This window comes from Moschus berezovskii, chromosome 16, assembly GCF_049115385.1.
Source record: "Moschus berezovskii isolate FMDL1 chromosome 16, NW_MosBer_1.0, whole genome shotgun sequence".
NCBI lineage: Eukaryota > Metazoa > Chordata > Mammalia > Artiodactyla > Moschidae > Moschus > Moschus berezovskii.
In genome coordinates this window covers 86,075,471-86,097,008 of record NC_142475.1, presented here as the reverse complement: position 1 = coordinate 86,097,008, position 21,538 = coordinate 86,075,471, and the positions used below count along the sequence as shown (strand labels likewise).

Genomic DNA, 21,538 nt, shown 5'->3' with positions numbered 1-21,538 from the left:
AGGGGAGAAATAACTCCAGAAAGAATGAAGGGATGGAGCCAAAGCAAAAATAATAACCACTTGTGGAGGTGACTGGTGATAGAAACAAGGTCCGATGCTGTAAAGAGCAATATTGCATAGGAACCTGGAATGTTAGGTCCCTGAATCAAGGCAAATTGTAAGTGGTCAAACAGGAGATGGCAAGAGTGAACATCGACATTCTAGGAATCAGTGAACTAAGATGGACTGGAATGGGTGAATTTAACTCAGATGACCATTGTATCTACTACTGTGGGCAGGAATCCCTTAGAAGAAATGGAGTAGCCATCATGGTCAACAAAAGAGTCCGAAATGCAGTACTTGGATGCAATCTCAAAAAGGATAGAATGATCTCTGTTCGTTTCCAAGGCAAACCATTCAGTATTGCAGTGATCCAAGCCTATGCCCCAACTAGTAACAGTGAAGAAGCCGAAGTTGAACGGTTCTATGATGACCTACAAAACCTTTTAGAACTAACACGCCAAAAAGATGTCCTTTTCATTATAGGGGACTGCAATGCACAAGTAGGAAGTCAAGAAACACCTGGAATAACAGGCAAATTTGGCCTTGGAGCACGGAATGAAGCAGGGCAAAGGGTAACAGAGTTTTGTCAAGAAAATGCACTGGTCATAGCAAACACCCTCTTCCAACAACACAAGAGATGACTCTACACATGGACATCACCAGATGGTCAATACTGAAATCAGATTGATTATATTCTTTGCAGCCAAAGATGGAGAATATACAGTTAGCAAAAACAAGACCAGGAGCTGACTGTGGCTCTAATCATGAAGTCCTTATATCCAAATTCAGACTTAAATTGAAGAAAGTAGGAAAAACCACTAGACCATTCAGATATGACCTAAATCAAATCCCTTATGTTTATACAGTGGAAGTGAGAAATAGATTGCAGTGACTATATCTTATAGATAGAGTGCCAGACGGAGGTTTGTGACATTGTACAGGAGACAGGGATCAAGAACATCCCCCTGGAAAAGAAATGCAAAAAAGCAAAATGGCTGTCGGGTGAAGGCCTTACAAATAGCTGTGGAAAGAAGAGATGCAAAAAGCAAAGGAGAAAAGGAAAGATATAAGCATCTGAATGCAGAGTTCCAAAGAATAGCAAGGAGAGCTCAGAAAGCCTTCCTCAGCGATCAATGCAAAGAAATAAAGGAAAACATCAGAATAGGAAAGACAAGAGTTCTCTTCAAGAAAATTAGAGATACCAAGGGAATATTTCATGCCAAGATGGGCTCGATAAAGGACAGAAATGGTATGGACCTAACAAAAGCAGAAGAGATTAAAAAGAGGTGGCAAGAATACACAGAAGAACTGTACAAAAAAGATCTTCATGACCCAGATACCACAATGGTGTGATCACACACCTAGAGCCAGACATCCTGAAATGTGAAGTCAAGTGGGCCTTAGAATGCATCACTATGAACAAAGCTAGTGGAGGTTATGGAATTCCAGTAGAACTCTTTCAAATCCTGAAAGATGATACTGTGAAAATGCTGCACTCAATATGCCAGGAAATCTGGAAAACTCATAAGTGGCTACAGGACTGGAAAAGGTCAGTTTTCATTCCAATCCCAAAGAAAGGCAATGTCAAAGAATGCTCAAACTACCACACAGTTGCAGTCATCTCACACGCTAGTAAAGTCATGCTCAAAATTCTCCAAGCCACGCTTGAGCAATATGTGAACCATGAACTTCCAGATGTTCAAGCAGGTTTTAGAAAAGGCAGAGGCACCAGAGATCAAATTGCCAACATCCGCTGGATCATGGAGAAACCAAGAGAGTTCCAGAAAAACATCTCTTTCTGCTTCATTGACTATGCCAAAGCCTTTGACTGTGTGGATCACAATAAACTGTGGAACATTCTGAAAGATATGGGACTCCCAGACTACCTGACTTACCTCTTGAGGAACCTGTGTGCAGGTCAGGAAGCAACAGTTAGAACTGGACATGGAACAACAGACTGGTTCCAAATAGGAAAAGGAGTACGTCAAGGTTGTATATTGTCACCTTGCTTATTTAACTTCTATGCAAAGGACATCATGAGGAACGCTGGGCTGAAAGAAGCACAAGCTGTAATCAAGATTGCCGGGAGAAATATCAATAACCTCAGATATGCAGATGACACCACCCTTATGACAGAAAGTGAAGAGGAGCTAAAAAGCCTCCTGATGAAAGTGAAAGAGGAGAGTGAAAAGGTTGGCTTGAAGCTCAGCATTCAGAAAACAAAGATCATGGCATCTGTCCCATCACTTCATGGGAAATAGATGGGAAACAGTGGAAGCAGTGTCAGACTTTATTTTTCTGGGCCCCAAAATCACCGCAGATGGTGATTGCAGCCATGAAATTTAAAGACACTTACTCCTTGGAAGGAAAGTTATGACCAACCTAGATAGCATATTAACGGAGGAGGCAATGGCAAGCCACTCCAGTACTCTTGCCTAGAAAATCCCATGGATGGAGGAGCCTGGTAGGCTGCAGTCTGTGGGGTCGCTAAGGGTCGGGGACACGACTGAGCAACTTCACTTTCACTTTTCACTTTCACACATTGGAGAAGGAACTGGCAACCCACTCCAGTGTTCTTGCCTGGAGAATCCCAGGGAAGGGGGAGCCTGGTGGGCTTCCGTCTATGGGGTCACACAGAGTTGGACACGACTGAAGTGACTTAGCAGCAGCAGCAGATAGCATATTAAAAAGCAGAGACATTACTTTGCCAACCAAGGTCCGTCTAGTCAAGGCTGTGGTTTTTCCCGTGGTCATATATGGATGTGAGATTTGGACTGTGAAGAAAGCTGATCGCCGAAGAATTGATGCTTTTGAACTGTGGTGCTGGAGAAGACTCTTGAGAGTCCCTTGGACTGCAAGGAGATCCAACCAGTCCATTCTAAAGGAGATCAGTCCTGGGTGTTCATTGGAAGGACTGATGCTAAAGCTGATACTGCAATACTTTGGCCACCTCATGCGACGAGTTGACTCACTGGAAAAGACTCTGATGCTGGGAAAGGTTGGAGGCGGGAGGAGACGGGGACGACAGAGAATGAGATGGCTGGATGGCATCACCGACTCGATGGACATGAGTTTGAGTGAACTCCGGGAGTTGGTGATGGACAGGGAGGCCTGGCGTGCTGTGATTCATGGGGTCGCAGAGAGTCAGACACGATTGAGCGACTGAACTGAACTGAACTGAATGTCTCTGCTTTTTAATATGTCATCTAGGATGGTCATAACTTTTCTTCCAAGGAGCAAGTGTCTTTTATTTCCATGGCTGCAGTCACCATCTGCAGTGATTTGGGAGCCCCCCAAAATAGTCTGTCACTGTTTCCATTATTTCCCTATTTACCATGAAGTGATTTGCCTGGAAGCCGTGATGTTAGTTTTCTGAATTTTGTGTTTTAAGCCAAGTTTTTCACTGTCCTCTTTCACTGTCATCCAGAGGCTCTTTGGTTCTTTGATTTTTGCCATAAGGGTCGTGACTTCTGTGCATCTGAGGTTATTGATATAGCTCCCGGCAATCTTGATTCCAGCTTGTGCTTTGTCCACTCTGGCATTTCGCATGATGTACTCTGCATATAATTTAAATAAGCAGGGTTATTTTGCTTAGACATGGTTTAAAGTTATTTGGGGTTTATTCCTAGGAGTGGAATTGCATGATCATGTGACAGTTTTATGTTTAACTGCTGGAATAGTTGCCAAAGTGTTTCCCATAGTGGTTGCCTCATTTTACATTCCTGTCATCAAATTATTTTTGTATCTAGTCCAGCAGTCTTACCCTCTTATGTAGTCAGTTCATTTATATATAATGTAATTTGTGATTTAATATTAGTTCATTTATATTGGGAGAAATATCAATAACCTCAGATATGCAGATGACACTACCCTTATGGCAGAAAGTGAAGAGGAACTCAAAAGCCTCTTGATGAAAGTGAAAGAGGAGAGTGAAAAGGTTGGCTTGAAGCTCCACATTCAGAAAACAAAGATCATGGCATCTGGTCCCATCACTTCATGGGAAATAGATGGAAAAACAGTGGAAACAGTGTCAGACTTTATTTTTTTGGGCTCCAAAATCACTGCAGATGCTGATTGCAGCCATGAAATTAAAAGACGCTTGCTCCTTGGAAGGAAAGTTATGATCAACCTTGATAGTATATTAAAAAGCAGAGACATTACTTTGCCAACCAAGGTCCGTCTAGTCAAGGCAATGGTTTTTCCCGTGGTCATGTTTGGATGTGAGAGTTGGACTGTGATGAAAGCTGATCACCGAAGAATCGATGCTTTTGAACTGTGGTGTTGGAGAAGACTCTTGAGAGTCCCTTATACTGCAAGGAGATCCAACCAGTCCATTCTAAAGGAGATCAATCCTGGATGTTCATTGGAGGGACTGATGCTAAAGCTGAAACTGCAATACTTTGGCCACCTCATGCGACGAGTTGACTCACTGGAAAAGACTCTGATGCTGGGAAAGGTTGGGGGCGGGAGGAGAAGGGGACGACGGAGAATGAGATGGCTGGATGGCATCACCGACTCTGTGGACATGAGTTGGAGTGTACTCCCGGAGTTGGTTATGGACAGGGAGGCCTGGCGTGCTGTGATTCATGGGGTCGCGGAGAGTCGGACACGACTGAGTGACTGAACTGAACTGAACTGATATATAATATAATTTGTGATGTACTTGAGTTAATATCTGCCATCTTATTATTCAATTTCAATTTTTCCAAATTCTTTTTCTTTTTCTCTCTCCTATCTTGACTTCTTTTATATTATTTTATTTCTCTCTCTGATTACCTAGTTAGTTGTGCATTCTTTTATTGCTTACCCCAGAAATTATGGTATGTAGTCTTGACTTACAATATTCTAATAAAAATAATAACTTTGATCACTCTCGCATTAGTGTTCCTCTGACTTCTGCCTTTATCATTTTATTATTGCACATAATTATTTTATGTTTTATATGTCTTTTAAGGCATTAATTTTTTTGTTTTTGCAGAGAATATTCATTTCTATTTTCCCACTCATTCACCTATTTTGTGGCTTTCAATTCCTTTTTAATTTTCATCTTAGATTACTTTTATCTTTTAGTGTAGGTTTGGGCTAGTAATTTTTCTGTTTTTGCCTATCCAAAAATGTCTTTACTTTGCCTTCACTTATTAAAGGGTATTTCTGCTGGTCATAGTATTATGGTGAGCAGTTTTCTCTTGCTGCTGCTGCTAAGTCACTTAAGTCATGTCCAACTGTGTGCGACCCCAGAGATGGCAGCCCACCAGGCTCCCACGTCCCTGGGATTCTCCAGGCAAGAACACTAGAGTGGGTTTCCATTTTCTTCTCCAATTGATACATGTTAGTTGACAAAAATACAGAAATTGAAGTACATAAGAAAAACAAAATTGAAATCTATTGTTATCTCATTACCAAGCAGTAATCAGTTTTCTGAGCATTTGACACATATCTTTTGTGGATTTTTCTATGTAAAATGAACTGTATTATTTGTCATTCTCAGCCAGGCCTTTTCATTAATATCATCTGTAATAATTAAAATATCCGTATAGATTCTGCAATACACATCATACTTAACCAAATCAGAATCTCTTGGGGTAGGGTGAAGAGGGTTTTGTTGAAAAAAACAAAAATTTCCCTTCAGAAAATTTTAATTGCCTTCAGAAATCTTCTAAAACAGAAAAAAACAAGAATATTGCCATATTATATATGAAGACAACTTTGACTTGTATAGAACTCTCCATCTAATGGTTTGGTTTGGGCTTTTTCCTGGCCATTCTGCCCTGTGGTGAATTTAGACTGCTCTCGGGATTTCCACCATCTCCCTGTGCGCTCTGTGTCCCTATCTGTGAGGAGTACAAACGTGTCACACTTCCCTGCCTCAGGCTCTGTCAGCGGGCTCACAGTGAGTGCTCGAAGCTCATGCAGCTGTTTGGTGTTCCTTGGCCTGAAGATATGGAATACAGTAGGTGCGAAAATCATAGATTTTTCATGAAGAATTGTTTCTCTTGCTGCTGCTGCTTTTAAGTCGCTACAGTCGTGTCCGACTCTGTGCGACCCCATAGACGGCAGCCCACTAGGCTCTGCCATCTCTGGGATTCTCCAGGCAAGAACACTGGAGTGGGTTGCCATTTCCTTCTCCAATGTGTGAAAGTAAAAAGTGAAAGTGAAGTCGCTTAGTCTTGTCTGACTAGTAGCGACCCCATGGACTGTAGCCCAACCAGGCTCCTCTGTCCATTGACTTTCTAGGCAACAGTACTGGAGTGGCTTGAAATTGCCTTCTCCAGCTTCTTTTGCAGTATATTTAAAATTATTTGTCTTCTAGTTAATCAGTTTTTAAGAACTTTTTGAAGTGTATATATTACTTATAATTTCAAACAGAAGTTTCATGCCTCAGAGCTGTTCATTTCATTAGGAATTTGGAATGAAATGAAAAAGGTGGAAAAAAGAAAAACATTTCTATGAAGAAATTTTTAAAAGAATTAAAAAAACATAAGATATTGATTGTTGATATCTTTCCCTTACAGTTTTTTTTTTTTTTTTTTCTGGTAATAAAAGTAATGCCATTTATAAAAGATTAGAATATATATAGAACATAATTATTTGTTGCCTCATTATTAAATATCTCTAATGACTTAATGGGATTTGACTATCTTTATGATTTCGGTGTTAATGACTATAGTAATTCTGTCATTCCTGTTTTTCTTTCCTTTTTTTCAATTTTGTTTTTTTGACCATGCAACATGTGGGATCTTAGTTCCCTGATCAGAGATAGAACCCATGGCCTCTGCACTGGAAGCATGGAGTCAACCACTGGACTGCCAGGAAAGTCCCTTGGTTCTGTTTTACTGTCATGTATTACCATACCCAGACCCAGAAAATGTCAGATACTTTTCAAATTACTTCCAATATATAGATTGTAAGCATTTCCTAAAGGTTTGAGGATATTTACCAGGCAGTCTTATAGATTTGTATAAGAGAATGTAATTGTTAGTAATAATGTGTATAGTAGTAATACTGCATTTTTTATACTATAATGTTGTGCCTTTTTGGGTTCTTAAATGTTTCAAGGATAAAGCATAGATGAATAACTATAAAACTCTTACTATCTAGGTTTGTCCAATAATATTTTGCAGTGTTTGCTTCAGACCTTTTTTTTTTTTTTTTTGGCCACACCCAAGATCCCACATGGCTTGCAGGATCTTAGTTCCCCCAACTAAGGATGGAACCTCGGGCCCAAACAGTGAGAATACCAAGTCCTAACCATTGGACCACCAGGGAACGCCCCAGATTTCTCTTTTAAAGAAATAAAACAGTACAGGCAGAGTTGAAGATTCCTTCATTAGTATCCATCTTGATTTCATTGCCTTCTTTTCTCCCCAGAGATGAGATCATCATTGTGTTGAATTTGTTAATTCTTCTTCTGTTTGTTTTTATACTCTTACTGTACATCACAAGCATATCCATAAGCAACATTCTATACTTTTTTACGTTTTGTATATATGTATAAATATATAATGTTTATACTCTTACTGTACATCACAAGCATATCCATAAGCAACATTCTATACTTTTTTACGTTTCGTATATATGTATAAATATATAATGTTGTACATGTACCTGTGTTTATATCTGTATCTGTTGTTTATATTTGTTAGCCTGGTTCTTTCCTCTTAATTTCTGTGTAATGACCAATTGTGTTAATAGTACTATCTGTAGTCATTTAGCCATCTTCTACAGATGGTCATTTAAGTTATTTCCAAGGTTTGCTATTATGGGCAGTGCTGAACAGAACACTTTTTACTCCTTCATGTTTAAAATTAATTTTATTTATCATCTGTCAATAGCCCTTGGAGATAGGTGAAAAGCCCAGGTTGTTACTGTCATTTGATAGATGAAGAAACTTAAAACATGTATTAGTTACTTGTAGTCAGTTCACTGACATTGCTTTCTTTTATTTTTCTACTCTGTTTTTCACTTATTTGACATACTCTCTTGTCTAGACCCATCAAACCATTCATCCACTGTCTCCCCAAAACCTTATATTTATCGTTCCTCTTTTAGAAATCTAAATTTGTTGGTAGCCTGGCGTGCTGTGATTCATGGGGTCGCAAAGAGTCGGGCACGAGTGAGCAACTGAACTGACTGAATTGAACTGACTGATAACAGTTTTGAATTACCTCGGCAGGAATCCTATTTTAAGTTTTATGTCTAACTACAAGTGTTTAGTGGTATTTTTATTTTACTAGATTATGTACAGTTATAGAAATGTCATTATGATCTCTGTTTTGTTAGTATTAAATCTGTTTTATGTCCTCAATATTTTGCCTGGAATTGCCTAACTCTGAATTCTTCCTTAACTCCTGACAAACTCGTCTTCCATAATAACCTTTCATTCTTCCACATCTCTCATATCTTTGTTCATACTGTACCTCTTCTTCAGTTTTATGGATACCCCACAGAGTTTTGGGGTTTGATCTCACCTTTGCTAATAGCTCCCTTCCTGATCTCATTTCTTTTCTTACTTAGGTTAAACTTTGTTGTCTGTCACATAAAATAGTACTTTTGCTAACAATTTCAACTTATTCCATCTACTGTGCTTGTTCAGATCTCTAGCTGGACCAGTTCAACTAATTTATTACAAATTAATTATGCTGCATATTTAATTATTTAAATCATAGCAACACCTTTTTTTATTACAGTCCCAATTCTATCATTGTTTTATTATATTTGCTTTATCACATCTGTCCATTTCTCTACTGATATACTAATCTACATTACTCTTTGAGTGTATTTAAAAATAAAAGAGAGACAACAGTTACTGTCCTCACAAATATTTTATCAGGTCCTTCACCAAACATTTTTCTGTAGTTTTTTTTTTTTTTTTTTTTCCGTTTAAAACTTTACAAGGAAATGCACAGATCTAAAGACAGCACCTGAGTTTTGATAAAAAACCTGCAGCTTAGAAAGCCAAATCCTTAGGAGGGTGTAGAACTGGATCATTATCATTGCCTCATGCTCTCATGCTCCTTGCTAGTCAACCCATGTCTGTGCCATCCTCTGGAAGCAATTGCTATTTAGCATCCTTCCTAGATAATCACTGTGAATATGCTAGAGCTTCATACAAATGAAGCCATACATATCTAACTCTCATTGTGCTTGAGTGAAGAGTGCTCTTCTTTGCTCTGTTTTTAAGACTCATTAATGGTTTTTGTGTTCAATAATAGTTCTTTCCTTTTTCTTGTCTTCCGTTGTACAGCTTGCTGTATTTTGCTTATCCATTCTCCTATTGATGGACATTTTAAACCATAGCCACTCTGTTTGCTCTTTGTCTTTAGTCAGTTTCCAGTGTGGTCAACGGGAAAGTTTCTATTCATTCTCCTCAGCCCTTATGCCAAATCGACGTCACTCACTTCAAACCTATATTTCATTTCACAGTCATTCCATATGTGGACCCTTACTCCCCTCAACCTCAGTCTGTCCTCCTTTCCTGAAAATCACTTCAGGATTTTGTGCACACTAATGTAGTCTGCTACATCTAAGTCCAGTCCTTCTCAGTTTCCTTTCTTGCATCTTCTTCTTCCTGGTGCTTCTTAGCAATCTGCTTCTGTTCTTTTTGATTCTACATGCTTCCTCTTGATAATTTCATCTCACTGGTTTTAACTGTTCCTCACACGCTGATGCCTCCTAAATCCAAATCTATAGTCTTGTCATCTTTCTGGTAAGTTCCAAATCTGCCTAACAAGCAGCCATTGGATATCGTAACCTGAATTTGTCTCAAGTACCTCAACTTCAACATGTCTAAAATTGATTTTACTCCTTGCTCATTTTTTTTTTTTTTAATTCCTAGAAGGCATATTCCTCCTTCATTGACCCAAGCTCCCACATCCAGTCAGTTGTAGATTCTGTTGCTTTTATTTAACTAATTTCACAGCTGTCTCATCCTCACTGCCTGATCTGGTTTTAGTTATGGCTCATCAGCTATCTCTGCTCTCAATTTTGTACAGCTCACATGTCTTCCATACTCCTTCTAGTCATCTTTCTAATTAACTTTTATGTGGGGTGAGCGCTCAGTCATGTAGAACTCTTTGAGACCCCATGGTCTATATATATAGCCCACCAGACACCTCTGTCCATGCATGTAATTTTCCAGGCAAGAATATTGGAGTGGGTTGCCATTTCCTTCTCCAGGGGATTTTTCTGAACCCAGGATCGAACTCACGTCTCTTGTGTCTCCCGCAGTAGCAGCAGGTTCTTTACCAGTTGAGCCACCAGGGAAGCCGTTAAGTTGGGTAAGGGCTGTATGAATATATTTAGTCTACAGTCATCAATTCAGGAAATATTTAGTCAACAGTCATCCATTCAGCAAATATTAATTGGATGTCTTCCATGTGCTCGACCGGAGAAGGCAATGACAACCCACTCCAGTACTCTTGCCTGGAAAATCCCATGGACTGAGGAGCCTGGTAGTCTTCTGTCCATGGGGTCACTAAGAGTTGGACACAAGTGAGCAACTTCATTTTCACTTTTCACTTTCATGCATTGGAGAAGGAAATGACAACCCACTCCAGTGTTCTTGCCTGGAGAATCCGAGGGATGGGGGTAACCCTAGTGGGCTGCCGTCTATGGGGTCGCACAGAGTTGGACATTACTGAAGTAACTTAGCAGCAGCAGCATGTGCTAGACACTATTCCAGGTAGTGAAGAAGAGTAGTGAACAAAACGTGATCTGTTCTTATGGAGCTACAGTTCTAGTGATGGTTGTACTGATAGGATATAGATAAGTAGATAATGTCAGATTGCAGTGAATGCCAATAAGAAAGAATAGAGTTAGATGACAGTGAAGCAGTGTGGAGACATTAGGGAAGTTCTTCTTAATAAGGAGACAGTGGAACAGGGACATGAATGAAATGAAAGAACAAATGATACAGATATCTAGGGAAGATCAGTCCAGGCAGCAGAAGCAGAGCAACAAGTATAGAGGCTCTGCAGTAGAAGCGTGTTGGTTATATTCACAGAACAACGGGGACACCACAGAGGCTCAAGCCATGTGAGTAAGGGAGAAGGGAAGGAAATTCGATCAGAAAGCACTGGGGTTAGGGGGTGTCTTTAAAGCTCCTTTATGGAATTTGGATTTGATTCTGAGTGAGTTAGAAGATGTTGAGCGGAAGAGACATGATCATGAGCACAGGGGTGGCATGTCTTTAAAGGATCACCCTGGTTCTTGTGTACAAATGGAGATGAACTGGAAGCCACTCCAGAAATTCAAGGATGAGATAATAATAACTTAAACTAGGTGGACGCTGTGGAGGACGTGGAAAATGGTCATATTCTAGATACGTTGCGAAGTCGAATGACAAGAAGTGCTGGTAGGTTGTTAGGTGGATATGACAGAAACAGTTTCAAGGAGGACCCCAAGGGTTTTGGCCTGAGCAACTAGAAGAGTGGGATTACCATTTGTGAAAATGGAGAAACTAAGGAGTGGGAATCAAGAGTTTGGTTTTGGAAGGATTGGAAAGTAAGGAGTATGTCTGTGGTGAGTTGGTGGTTGGATGTACAGATGTGTCCATTGATATGTGTATGTCAGTGTTTACACACACACGCATACACAGGTTTCTGAAAGTGCTTACCTCTTGTGCTTACAGTTCATGCGCTCTTCGTGCCCCAGCAATACTACACGCACCCTGTTTGAACCTCTGTGCCTTTGCTCGCATTTTTTGTTGGAATACTGATTGCCATACTGCCAGTACAGGCAAATACTGATTCAAAAATCCTGTGTTGAGGGACTGACATGAAGTCTTTCATAATTTTGATTGCTTCATATGTCATACTGCTGTATCTTGTATTGTGTTTACAAGTTTGTGCCTTCTTTTGAACTCAAGGATAGAGTGTTTTTTAGGTGTTTTTCTCTTAAAGCTCTGGCTTACTACAGAGTTCTAATAAATGCCTCTGTGCAATAAGTTTCTGTCATTTGGCTTTATAATCGAAGCCTTGTGAAGAAAATGCTTTGTATTATTCAGCTTCAGTATAAGGTTATACATGTATTTGGCAAACTTATTATCAGTGACAGTTTCTTGGAGATGATTTGATCCATGTAACTACTGAATATCTAGTTGATGGGAGTCTGAAGGCTTAGAAACTGATGCTGCCAAGAAAACTGAAAATGCAAGAAGTTCATGAGAACAGTACTTCCGATCATGTAAGAATGTCTGCAGCACGTCCCTGATTTTTTCTGTACTGTGTGTGTGATGCTTTCTCAAGTCTGGAAAATTGTCCAAATGCAGATTTCTTGGGTCGTAACATAGGCATAATAAAATAGAATTTAAGGTGGTGAAGAATGTCTCATCCTCTCCTACCATCTCCCCATGTCCATAAGTTTCTTCTCCACGTCTGTTTCTCCGTCGTTGCCCTATAGATTCTTCCTTACTGCTTTTCTAAATTCCATAAATGTATTTGAATACAATATTTTTGTTTGTCTTTCTTACTTCACTCTGTGTAATAGGTTCTACGTTCATCCACCTCATCAGAACTGACTCAAATGCCTTCCTTTTGATGGCTGAGTAATATTCCATTGTGTGTATGTACCACAACTTCTTTATCCATTCATCTGTCAATGGACATCTAGGTTGCTTCCATATTCTAGCTATTGTAAATAGTGCTACAATGAACAATGGGATACATGGGTCTTTTTCAACTTTGATTTCCTCAGGGTATATGCCCAGGAGTGGGATTGCTGGGTCATGTGGTGGTTTTACTCCTAGTTTTTTAAGGAATATTTATACCGTCTTCCATATTGGCTGTATCAGTTTACATCCCCATCAACAGTGCAAGAGTGTTCCCTTTCCTCCACACCCTCTCCAAGATTTATTCTTTGTAGATTTTTTGATGATGGCCATTCTGACTGCTGTGAGGTGATATCTAACTGTAGTTTTGATTTGCTTTTGTCTAATAATGAGCAGTTTTGAGCATCTTTTCATGTGTTTGTTAGCCATCTGTATGCACTTTTTGGAGAAATGTCTATTTATGTCTTTCTCCCACTTTTTGGTTGGGTTTGTTTTTCTGGCATTGAGTTGTATGAGCTGCTTGTATATTTTGGAAATTTATCCTTTGTCAGGTTTTTTTTTTTTTTTTTTGCAATTTTTTTCTCCCATTCTGAGGGCTGTTGTTTCACCTTGATTATCGTTTCCTTTGCTGTGCAAAAGCTTTCAAGTTTAATCAGGTTCCACTTGTTTACTTTTGCTTTTATTTCCATTACTGTAGGAGGTGTGTCATAGGGTATCTTGCTTTGATTTATGTCATCGAGTATTCTGCCTATGTTTTCCTCTAAGAGTTTTATAGTTTCTGATCTTACATTTAGGTCTTTAATCCATTTTGAGTTTATCTTTGTGTAGGTGTTAGGAAGTGTTCTAATTTCATTATTTCACATGTAGCTGTCCAGTTTTCCCAGCACCATTTATTGAAGAGTTTTGCCCCATTGTAAATTCTTGCCTATAAGTTACCTTTAGGTACAAGGGTTTTTTTCTGGGCTTTCTATCTTGTTCCATCGGTCTGTATTTCTGTTTGTGCCAGTACCATACTATCTTCGTGACTGTAGCTTTGTAGTATAATCTGAAGTAAGGAAGGTTGATTCCTCCAACCCCATTCTTTCTCAAGACTGCTTTGGTTATTTGGGATCTTTTGTGTTTCCATATGAGTTGTGAAATTTTTTGTTCTAGTTCTGTGAAAAATGCCGTTGGTAATTTGATAGGGATCGCGTTGAATCTGTAGATTGTGTTTGGTAGTATACTCATTTTCACAATATTGATTCTTCCTACCCAGAAACATAGAATATCTCCCCATCTATTTATGTTGTCTTTGATTTCTTTCATCAGTGTCTTATACTTTTCTGTGTACAGTTTTTTTGTCTCCTTAGGTAAGTTTAATCCTAGATATTTAAACAGTGAGAGTTTTACTTCTTCTTTACTGATCTGAATTCCTTTTATTTCTTTTTCTTCTCTGATGGCTGTAGCTAGGACTTCCAGAACTATGTTAAATAATAGTGGTAAAAGTGGACACCCTTATTTTGTTCCTGATCTTAGGGGGAATGCTTTCAGTTTTTCACCATTGAGAATAATGTTTGCTGTAGACTTATCATATATGCCCTTTACTATGTTGAGGAAGGTTCCTTCTGTGCCCATTTCTTGAAGAGTTTTAATCAGAAATGCATGCTAAATTTTGTCAAAGTTTTTTTCTGCATCCATTGAGATAATATGATCTTTTTTTCACTTTGTTAATATGGTGTATCACATTGATTGATTTCCATATATTGAAGGATCCTTACATTCCTGGTATAAACCCAACTTGATCATGGTGTATGAGAACTTTTTGATGTGTTGCTGAATTCTGTTAGCTAAAATTTTGTTGAGGATTTTTGCATCTGTGTTCATCAGTGATATTGGCCTGTAGTTTTCTTTTTTTGTGTTGTCTTTGTCTGGTTTTGGTATCAGGTTGATGGTGGCCTTGTAGAATGAGTTTGAAAGTGTTCCTTCCTCTGCAATTTTTGAAAGAGTTTTAGAAATATAGACATTAGATGTTCTCTAAATGTTTGATAGAATTCTCCTTTGAAGCCATCTGGTCCTGGGCTTTTGTATTTTGGAAGATTTTTTATCACAGCTTCAGTTTCAGTGCTTGCAGTTGGGTTGTTCATAATTTCTATTTCTTCCTGGTTCAGTCTTGGAAGATAGAAGTTTTCTAAGACTCTGTCCATTTCTTCCAGGTTATCCATTTTATTACCATATAGTTGTTCACAATAGTCTCATAATCCTTTGCATTTCTGCATTGTCTGTTGTAACCTCTCCTTTTCATTTCTAATTGTGTTGATTTGATTCTTCTCTCTTTGCTGATGAAGATGGCTAAAGGTTTGTCATTTGTTTATCTTCTCAAAGAACCAGCTTTTAGTTTTATTAATCTTTACTGTTGTTTCTTTCATTTCTTTTTCATTTATTTCTGCTTGGATCTTTGTAATTTCTTTCCTTCTACTAATTTGGGGGTTTTTTGTTCTTTTTTCTTCAGTTGTTTTAGGTGTAAAGTTAGGTTGTCTATTCCATGTTTTTCTTGTTTCTTGAGGTAGGATTGTAGTGTCATAAACTTCCCTCTTAGAGTCACTTTTGCTGCAACCCATAGGTTTTGAGTTGTCGTGTTTTCATTGTCATTTGTTTCTACGAATTTTTTTTTTTTATTTCCCTTTTAACTTCTTCAGTAACCTGTTGGTTGTTTAGAAACATGTTGTTTAATATCCATGTGTTTGTGTTTCTTACAATTTTTTTCTTGTAATTGATACCTAGTCTCATAGCGTTGTGGTCAGAGAAGATGCTTGATACGATTTCAATTTTCTTAAATTGACTGAGGTTTGATTTGTGACCTAAGATGTGGTCTAGCCTGGAGAATGTTCTAGGTACCCTTGGGAAGAAGGTGTATTCTTCTGCATTTGGACAGAATGTCCTCAAGATATCAATGAGATCCATCTCATCTAATGTGTCATTTAAGACTTGTGTTTCCTTATTAATTTTCTGTTTTGATGATCTGTCCATTGGTGTGAGTGGGGTGTTAAAGTCTCTTACTATTATTGTGTTACTGTCGATTTCTTCTTTTATGTCTGTTAGTGTTTGTCTTATGTATTGAAGTGATCCTATGTTGGGTGCATAGATGTTTATAATTGTTATATCTTCCTCTTGGACTGATCCCTTGATCATTATGTAGTGTCCTTCCTTATCTCTTGTAATTTTCTTTATTTTAAGGTCTACTTTGTCTGATATGAGGATTGCTACTCCAGCTTTCTTTTACGTCCCATTTGCATGCAATATATTTTTCCATCCTCTCACTTTCGATCTATATGTGTCTTTAGGTCTAAAGTGGGTTTCTTGTAGACAGCATATATATGGGTCTTGCTTTTGTATCCATTCAGCCAGTCTGTGACTTTTTGTTGAAGCATTTAATCCATTTGCATTTAAAGTAATTATTGATATATACATTCCTATTGTCATTTTCTTAATTGTTTGGGGTTGATCTTTTAGATCTTTTTTCTTCTGTTATATTTCTTGACTGTATAAGTCCCTTTAACATTTGTTGTAAAGATGGTTTGGTGGTACTGAGTTCTCTTAACTTTTGCTTCTCTGAAAAGCTTTTTATTTCTCCATCAATTTTGAATGAGATCCTTGCCAGATACAGTAATCTTGGTTGTAGATTTTTCCCTTTCAGTTCTTTAAATATATCCTGCCATTCCCTTCTGGCCTGCAGAGTTTCTGCTGAAAGTTAGCTGTTAATTGTATGGGGTTTCCCTTGTATGTTACTTGTTGCATCTCCCTTGCTGCTTTTAATATCTTTCTTTGTGTTTAGTCTTTGTTACTTTGATTAGTGTGTGTCTTGGCATGTTTCTCCTTGCGTTTGTCCTCTGAGGACTCTTTGAGCCTCTTGGACTTGATTAATTATTTCCTTTTCCACGCTGGGGAAGTTTTCAACTATAATCTCTCAAAATGTTTTCATACCCTTTCTTTATCTCTTATTCTTCTGGGGGCCCTCTAATTTGAATGTTGGTGCATTTACTATTGTCCCAGATGTCTCCAATATTATCCTCAATTCTTTTCATTCTTTTAATTCTTCTCAGTCTTTGTTAATTGATTCTTGCATTTTCTCCATTTTGTTTTCAAGGTTTTTGATCATCTTTACTATCCTTATTCTGAATTGTTTTTCAGGTAGTTTGTCTGTTTCCTCTTCATTTATTGGCAATTCTGTGTTTCTAGTTTGCTCCTTCATTTGTGTAGTATTTCTCTTGCCTTTTCATAATTTTTTCTTAACTTGTTGTGTTTGAGGTCTCCTTTTCCCAGGCTTCAAGAAAAGTTGAATTTTTTCCTTGAAGTAGGTTGAATTCTTTCTTTTGGTTTCTGCCCTCCTAAGGCTGGTCGAGTGGTTTGTGTAAGCTTTGTGTAGAGTGATATTTGTGCTGAGTTTTTCTTTGTTTCTTTGTTTCTCTTCGGATAGGTAAGGCTGAGTGAGGTGGTAATCCTGTCTACTAATGATTGAGTTTGTATTTTTGTTTTCCTTGTTGTTTAGATGAGGCGTCCTGCACAGGGTGCTCCTGGTGGTTGGGTGATGCTGGGTCTTGTGTTCAAGTGGTTTCCTTTCTGTGAATTCTCACAATTTGATACTCCATACGAAGATCATGGCATCTGGTCCCGTCACTTCATGGGAAATAGATGGGGAAACAGTGGAAACAGTGTCAGATTTTATTTTTTGGGGCTCCAAAATCACTGCAGATGCTGATTGCAGCCATAAAATTAAAAGACGCTTTCTCCTTGGAAGGAAAGTTATGACCAACCTAGATAGCATATTAAAAAGCAGAGACATTACTTTGCCAACCAAGGTCCGTCTAGTCAAGGCTATGGTTTTTCCCGTGGTCATGTATGGATGTGAGAGTTGGACTGTGAAGAAAGCTGATCGCTGAAGAATGGATGCTTTTGAACTGTGATGCTGGAGAAGGCTCTTGAGAGTCCCTTGGACTGCAAGGAGATCCAACCAGTCCATTCTAAAGGAGATCAATCCTGGGTGTTCATTGGAAGGATTGATGCTAAAGCTGAAACTGCAATACTTTGGCCACTTCATGTGACGAGTTGACTCACTGGAAAAGAGTCTGATGCTAGGAGGGATTGGGGATGGGAGGAGACGGGGACGACAGAGAATGAGATGGCTGGATGGCATCACCGACTCAATGGGCATGAGTTTGAGTGTACTCCGGGAGTTGGTGATGGACAGGGAGGCCTGGCGTGCTGTGATTCATGGGGTCGCAAAGAGTTGGACACGAATGAGCGACTGAACTGAACTGAACTGAACGGTTAGTTCTCTGGTAGGCTAGGGTCTTTGAGTCAGTGCTCCCACTCCAGAGGTTCAGGGCTTGATCTCTGGTCAGAAACCAAGATTCCACAAGTGGTTTTTTAGGGCATTAAGTGAGATTAAAACAAATATCCAAAAATGAGAGACCAAAGATGAAGCCCAGACAAATGGCAGTTACAAAATCAGTCAAACAATAGTTAAAATAATGGAATGTACACATGTACACGTGTACATATACACCTATGAGAAAATCAAAACAGTCCAACAAAAATAAAGTACAGTAGATTGATCCGGCAAACAAAGGAAAGGAAAAGTTATATTGACCAGTGAAGAACAAAACTAACTAAAGACAAACTGGAAAACAAAACTAAAGCAATGTGCTTAGTGGGGAATAGAGCAATGAAAACAAAACTAACAAATATTTTGAGAGGAAAGGAAGGAAAGAAAAGAATGGATGTGCACATTTAAAGAGATAGATGAAGATTTATATACATTAGAGATTAACTGCAAGAGGAAAAAAACAGTAGGAAAGGCAAAGAATGGGATAAACATACAAAAAATACGATAGGTTTAAAAAAATTAAAATTATAAAGAGGAGAGAAAAAAAGAAAAAAAAAAAAAAAACAGAAGAAGAAAGAGAAAAGAAAAACTCCACAGAACTGTAAAAGCCCAATGTAGAGGCAGAGGTTATAACAAGGTTTATTGAAACTAAAACTAAAACTAACAACTATGTTGAAAGGAAAGGAGAGAAAAAAACAAAAGAATAGATATGCAAAGTTAGATAAAGGTAGATAAAGAAGATTTACATATGTTAAACATTAACTGCAAGGGGAAAAGAACCATAGGAAAAGCAAGTAAAGGAATAAATATAGAAAAAGTAAAAATAGGTTTCAGTTCAGTCGCTTAGTCGTGTCTGACTCTCTGTGACCCCACGAATCACAGCACAGGCCTCCCTGTCCATCACCAACTCCCGGAGTTCACTCAAACTCATGTCCAACGAGTCGGTGATGCCATCCAGCCATCTCATTCTCTGTCATCCCCGTCTCCTCCCACCCCCAATCCCTCCCAGCATCAGAGTCTTTTCCAGTGAGTCAACTCATTGCATGAGGTCGCCAAAGTCCTTCCAATGAACACCCAGGATGGATCTCCTTTAGAATAGACTGGTTGGACTTCCCTGCAGTCCAACGGACTGTCAAGAGTCTTCTCCAACACCACAGTTAAAAAGCATCCATTCTTCAGCGATCAGCTTTCTTCACAGTCCAACTCTCACATCCATACATGACCACGGGAAAAACCATAGCCTTGACTAGACGGATCTTGGTTGGCAAAGTAATGTCTCTGCTTTTTATATGCTATCTAGGTTGGTCATAACTTTCCTTCCAAGGAGTAAGAGTCTTTTAATTTCATGGCTTCAATCAGCATCTGCAGTGATTTTGGAGCCCCAAAAAATAAAGTCTGATGCTGCTTCCACTGTTTCTCCATCTATTTCCCATGAAGTGATGTGACCAGATGCCATGATCTTTGTTTTCTGAATGTTAAGCTTCAAGCCAACCTTTTCACTCCGCTCTTTCACTTTCCTCAAGAGGCTTTTTAGTTCTTCACTTTCTGCCATAAGGGTGGTGTCATCTGCATATCTGAGGTTATTGATATCGATAAAAATAGGTTTAAAAAATTAAAAAAAGAGAAAAGAAAAAAAAAAAAGGAAAACTCCACAGAACTGCAGAAGCCCAAATGTAGAAGCAGAGGTTTATAACAACAATAAAAAATGTGACTAGAAAAAATAAAGCTGAAAAGCTTGATTGGATTTCATAGTGCCAGTAAAATCGACAGCTCCAACGGCGGGGGGGGGGGGGGGGGGGGGGCGGGCGGGGAGGAGAAAAAAGAAAAAAAAAATCCAAAAAAATCTACAGAACAAATCAAAAAATAAGAATAATAAATGTTTTTCTTGAGTCATTGCTGTCAACGTCCTTTCCCTCCCTGGGAGTCATAGTCCACTTTACCTCCCTAGGATGCCCTCCAACACTGTGCTGATCTCTGGACCTGCTGTGGGGGCAACCTAGATTGTAATCTGGTCCAACTCCTGTGTGTTCTTGCCTCCAGTGTCCACAGGTATCAGAACTAGTGAGTTTTCTTTTGTAGGAGCTCTCAATGACTTTTTATATATTCCATAGACACAGAGTCTGCCTAGTTGATCGTGTGGATTTAACCTGAAGCTTGTACAGCTGGTAGTAAGGTTTTAGGTCTTCTTCCTTAACCACACTGCCCCTGGGTTTCAATTGTGATTTTATTTCCACCTCTGCATGTGGGTCCTCCACTAGGGTTTACTCCTGCGGCTGCCCTGGAGGACTTGGGTTTGCCCCTGTGAGGGCCAGGTGTGGAGGTGGTTCAGCTGCTTGGTTTGCAGGGGTTTTGGCAGCACCAGGTACTCAGGGGAGTTGGTGGCTAGGGGAGCAGCAAATACAGTGCTCTAGAAGGATATGACAACCAGTATTGGCCAATACACTCCAGTATTCTTGCCTGGAGAACTCCCCTCCTTCCTGACAGATATACCTGGAAGGTCACAGTTTACAGGGCAGCAAAGAGTTGGATAGGAATGAAACGACCCTGTGGGCATAGACGCAGGACTTTATTTGCCTGTGGCAGCCCTGCCCCAGTGAGAGTTGAGCATTAACCTGGCGCAGCTGCTTGGCTTGCAGGGACCCTGGCAGCACCAAGTGTGCAAGGACACGGACTGCCTCCGCTGCCGTAGTTACGTCCCTGTCAGAGCCTCTTGTAGTTGGCGATCGAAAGGCCTCTTTGGCCATTCTACCTGTAGCTACTCCTGTTCAGGAACTTAGAGGGCTATTTTGCCTGGGGTCCTTCTCTGTTGTTCGGTGTGTCAGGCACATAGAGGGGCCCTCCTGACTAGGATCCTAGTCTGTAGGTTGGCACCTCTGGCACTTAAATTGGCACCCTGGGTGGGGTCCTTTTCTGTAGTTCAGTGCGTCAGGCGTTTGATGGGCCAGCCTCTCTATTGTTCAGCTGCCGATGCTGGCATGTGGGGGAGAGAGGCTATGGTGATGGCTCCATCCCCTACCCATGACTCAGCAGTATTGCCTTGCTTCCATGGCTCCCCTCCCTCACATCCCCTCAATCCGTCTCTCTGCAGTCATCAGCAGCCCTAGCCCTGGGATTGCCCCACAATCCCTAAACTCCAGCTCCCAGCCGCTGTGCCTTCCAGGGGACCAGTGTTCCTGTCTGGGGTATGTGTGGCTGCAGCAAGGACTGTCTGATTCTCATTCCATTTAGGCTGCCACAGATCAGCTGTTTCACTCTCAGCCTTAAATGTTTCTCCTCTGACTCAGACAACTGCCCCAATGCGGGGATTGGACCCCTGCCTCAGTTCCCCCACTAGCCGAGGGCAGGTCCAGTCCTTCTAACACTCGTGTTTTTTCCCGTAGTTCCTTCATCCTACCAAGTTCTGTATGGTTCTGTATATTCTTTTCCACTGGTCACATACTCTTGTCCGCTGTTAGTTGGTGTTCTGCATGCACTTCTGTCTCTGAAGGTGTATTCCTGGTGTATTCTTGGAGAGAGATGTATTCCATGTCCACCGACTCCTCTGCCATCTTGCTCTCCTAGGAAAGATTTTTACCTCTTATTTTTAA

General features: G+C 39.7%; 1 protein-coding gene across 3 annotated transcripts in view; it reads left to right on the top strand.

The window, feature by feature from the left end:
- Positions 1-21,538, top strand: part of LOC148775308 (frizzled-3-like) — a 100,257-nt gene that overhangs the window by 77,997 nt on the left and 722 nt on the right. The window lies entirely within an intron of this gene.